Consider the following 5142-nt stretch of genomic DNA (forward strand, 5'->3'; position numbering starts at 1 on the left):
ATACTAAAAAGAGGAGCGGCTTTCTCTTTCATGGGAGGTCCCTGGAGACCTGTGGTGAAGGAGGGCTTACTACCATCTGGAGTGCAGCAAATGCTCCGCCTTCTCATTAACCCATTCAGCCTCACAGTCTGAAACCTGGCAACCCATCGCTATGGCAACAGCTCTGTGCAGGGATGGAGGGGAATGACGGATGCAGCAAGAAGGAGCGAGAGCAGCAGTGATCAAAGCAGAGGAATGGCTGCAGCTCAGGAGCTTCTATTTCTTCCTTTCAGACAAACCACGTGATGAAGTTATATCACACACAGCACATTCCTGGGCTTCATCTCTTCTGCTGAGTGTTTCGGTAATGGTTTCCAGTTAGTCTCTGGACAGCACTATATTTCAAATGTGCAGGTGTTTAATAATTTAGAAGCAACACACACACGCACACACACACACACACACACACACACACACACACACACACACACACACACACAGTGTCAATTATCCCAGTTTTTAAACACAAATAACTTGTGTCTGTTGAGTGCTTTCTAAATTTACCAGTCAGGAGTGTGACAGTGCCGTGAATTACTTTTCCAACTTTGTGCGTCTGTATTCTGGGAGGCAGTAATGGCTGTAACATGATCCACGTCTCCACAGTCCTTCCAGTTTTCCTCCTCCTGCATCCTACACCAGTCTCTCTGCCTCACTGTTCATCCCGTAACAGCGGCTCTGAAACAGTGATTGGTTCTGCTTTATGATCTATGGCTGTAAATGTGCTTTCTCTCACACGGGTCATTACTAATTAAACATCCTGATCCCGATTGTATTTTCATAGAGCACATTAACACCGTCCCTCAGGCATCTGACCAGTGTAATGGCTTTGTAATCTTCAGAGGTGAGAGATATAATTATGCTGTCCGCGAACTATTAGAAAATACCTCTCACTTGATATACAACATCTAATTCTCAGTCAGTTCCATCAGTTTGTTTCAGTTGTGAAAAACATTTACTCCAGTATGTTTTTCATGTATTTCATAATTGCAGTTTCTAGTCAAAGAATTTAATGCAAAGTTATAGACTATGTTAATCAACAGTGAAACTGTTACCAAAGGATATCCTATAGTTACTTGCTAGGCATGATGCATTTACACTCAGTAATCTGGAATTTCAATGACCAGTTGAACATTGTGTTTTTCTTCTAATTGGGAGCAGATGAGTTCAGCAGAGTTTTCTTTTTTTGAAAATTCAAAAAGAGCTGCTCCTCATCCACATTCAAAAAAGTCTGGGTCTCCTAGCTGAGGTACACCGAGCATGCTCAGCTGGGAGGAGAACCTGGGCTGGATTATAATCTGGAGAGATTATGGCTACGTTCACACTGCAGGTCTTGATGCTCAATTCCGATTTTTTGATCAAATCCGATTTTTTTGTCTGCTCGTTCACACTACAAATAAAATTTACATAATAATGTAGATAACCTAATAATGATCCTTATTGCTGTTTTAGAGGAGTGGTGCTTCAAAGGATAGCTGCAGATTTCTGTCAGAATCTGCAGATTATACAGAACAAAGAAAATGTTCACATTGTCTTACTAACAGTTTCACTGACATCTACACTGGAGGGCCAGGAAGCGTTCACGATGTCTTCTCGGGCGCTGATAATTGACATCTGTCTTGTGTCGGTGACGTAAAAGATGGATTTAATGCGACATGACCGTTCACACAGCAGTCGCTTTCTAAAACATCGGATATGTATCGGATTCAGGACCACATACGAAAGTGACCCAGATCGGATGTGAAAATATCGGATTTGTGCCGTTCACACTGTCAGACCATGATCGGATAGATGGGTCGCAAAGGGTCAAAAAAATCGGATTTGATGCGCTTTCGCCTGCAGTGTGAACGTAGCCTTAGTCTCTCAACTGGACCATTTGTGTCTCACTAGAAGAGCTTGAGGATGCGGGAGGGGAGAGGGAGGTCTTGGCATCTCTGCGTAGACAGCTGCCCCTGCAGTCTGGATCCTGATAAGTGGTACAAAATGGATGTTTTTTGTTCTGATTCTATTTCATATTTTAGTTTTTCCTTCTTTATCATGTTTAGTGAGAATCTTCTCTGTGCTTAGTACGTCTATTGGGATGTTTCCTGTTTTACTTTGAAACTCTGCTTTCTTTGGTGTCATGTTAATACTTCCTGTGAGCTTGGTTGTCTTGATTATATTCACCTGTGTCTTCTTCCTCATCTGTTTCCCATTGTTAATTAATCTCATCTTCATTTTATCTTTGTCCTTCTCTTTGTTCAGTCATCATCTTCAGCGTTTGATTCCCGTTTGCATGACCCTTTCTGAGTTGGAAAACAAATTGAGAGACTGCCTCTGCCGTAGCACACTTTCTGTCACCAGGATGTCTGGCTTGCTGATTAAGACTGACAGCATTACGTCCCCTCCCCCAGTGGTTGCTTAAGACAACAGCCTATCAATGCACACATTACACAAATCCCGGTGAACCTCAGCACCAGTGCAAGTCTCTGAAAGGGGAGCTCAGCTTTACTGTGTGACAACTTTCTGTCTTTATCTGTGTGCCTGTGAGGAGAGGCGTATTGATACGTGCAGCCATTTCCTTTAAAGCAAAGAGCAGTAATGAGGGAAGGGTAATCTAATGAGGAGCTACATAAATTGTAACAAGGAAGCAGCTTCTGTTTACCAAAACTCAACCCAGCTGCTTAATGTCCTCCTCCCTCCCTGATCTGTTTCTTATCTCGCTCTTGCTTATGTAACAGACAATAAACCACATATGAAATATGAGTTAGTGACATGTTCTGCTTTTTTGTGCAGAACGTGTCACTTTGTTGATGCAATGATATCTAGTGTTTGCAGACTTACCAGTGTAGTAAAAGAGTCAAGTCTAGTGAGGGTCTAAATTTTCACCCAGGAATGATACACACCAACCTGTGTGAGAACAACTAGTCCCGGTTTGTTTAACTGTTGTTCGCTGGAGCGCTGAGTATCAAGGTTTGTCTGTGGCACAGAGACAAAAACTGAAACAGGATCTGAAAGCTGGCATTTAATGCCCGGTCAGATCTAGTTCAGTCTAATCTAATTCTTTGATCAGATAGTTCCGGGTTTAATTGAATGTAATTGGAATTTTAGACCACTTTGTCCTCTTGCACATCTTCTTATGCACACCATCAGTGTAGGTATCTTTGTACAGCACTTAGGCACAATATATCGTTCAAAGCAAGTAAAAAGGAAGAAAAGAAAAATCCGTGGAGGTAACACAGCAAACCTTTTGATTTTCCACACACAGCAAATACCTTCAAGGCTCTTTACAAAAGAGGCTGTTTTAGACATCTTTGAGTTCTTGATAGAGTGTATCATCAAGCACTCACATGGGATTTTCAGGTGTGTTCTGCCAGTTGTCTTCTTGATCTTCTAACCTCAGCAGAAGTCTGGTACCAAACCTAAGAGACTCTAATCATCACACCCTGATGATCATATTCCTCTTTAACACAACAGAAATCCATCAATGTAAGAAAACAGTTGGAAGACTCAAACTGTGAACAAAATCAAGCTAAGAGGAACAAATGGGTAGCAGCTGGCCTTTTTAGGAGAAAAGGGAAATAAACTATATGTGTGTCTCATATCGTACTTCAGATAAAAATAAGAGGAAGCAGCCTTTACAGCTGTGCCATCAGACCACCTGCACCTCCATCTGATTTATGAATCTGCGTCTTTATAAATGTAGCTGTGTAATTAGGAGAGACAACAGCAGTAGTGGGTCTAAAGTGTGCTTCTTGCACATTGCACTCAAGTTCAGTATCAGTAGAAAACCAAGTTTATTGTTAACTGACGTATAGATTAAAATGTAAAGTGTGCGCTGTATAATAAAATGTTGCTGTTTTAAAAAAAAGGTTGAATTAAAACAAAAAACTATGATTTTGAAATCTGCACAAATATGTTTGTCAAAGGAGCTTGCAAAGAAAAGCGTCTGGACTTCTTTAAGTTGCTTGAAGACGTTTCACCTCTCATCCGAGAAGCTTCTTCAGTTCTAAGGTCAAATGGTGGAGAGTCCCAGATATAAACCTAGTGGGAGTGACCCCCCACAGAGGGACAAAAGGACCCCTGATGATCCTCTAATCGCCTGAGCCAAGGTGTGAAACTGGGTGTGGGTCCCAATCAGCCAGAGTTTCAGGTGAGCTCATTGTGAAACCTGGCCCCACCTTATCATGCGAATTCCTGAGGTCAGATGGCCCAGGATGTGAGTGGGCGTTAAGGCGTCTGGGGAGGGAACTCAAAACTGGATTATAGATGGCAGAGAGTTGGTGTCGTAAGCCCCGCCTCTGTTCAAAGATGGTCGCTCACAGTGGACATAGATGGCTTCTTTCACTCCTCTTTCAAACCATCTGTCCTCTCTGTCCAAAATGTGAACATTGGCAACCTCGAAAGAGTGTCCTTTGACCTTTAGATGCAGATGGACAGCTGAGTCTTGTCCTGTGGAGGTGGCTCTTCTGTGTTGTGCCATGCGCTTGTGAAGTGGCTGTTTGGTCTCTCCAATGTAGAGGTCTGGGCATTCCTCGCTGCACCACATTGTTAAGTTTGTGTTTTGGCGTTTTGTCTTTCGGGTGAACCAGTTTCTGTCTGAGCGTGTTGCTGGGTCTGAAATGCACCGGGATGTCATGCTTGGAGAAAACTCTCCTGAGTTTCTCTGATACACCGGCTACATAGGGGATGACAACGTTGTTGCGTCTGTCCTTCTTATCCTCCCTCACTGGTGTCTGGTCTTCTTTTCTGTGCCTCTTTGCTGACTTTAAGAACGCCCATTTAGGATAGCCGCACGTTTTGAGTGCTTCCTTTACATGTGTGTGTTCCTTCTTTTTTCCTGAAGAAGCTTCTCGGATGAAGGTGAAACGTCTTCAAGCAACTTAAAGAAGTCCAGACGCTTTTCTTTGCAAGCTCCTTTGACTATGATGACCTGGATGACTGAGAACCTTCACAGACACAAATATGTTTGTTTTTTCACTTTGAAATTCATTTATTAATTCAACTTTGTGCCTTTATTATCTGCTGCAGCCTCGTGGTCCCAGGGCCTCATTTCAGATTCAAGTGTCCTTGCTTACATGCTGCATACTTCTTTACTTCAGACCTTCTAATGCAATAAAGCCCATC

Source organism: Astatotilapia calliptera, chromosome 10 (genome assembly GCF_964374335.1).
Source record: "Astatotilapia calliptera chromosome 10, fAstCal68.1, whole genome shotgun sequence".
Classification (NCBI taxonomy): Eukaryota; Metazoa; Chordata; class Actinopteri; order Cichliformes; family Cichlidae; genus Astatotilapia; species Astatotilapia calliptera.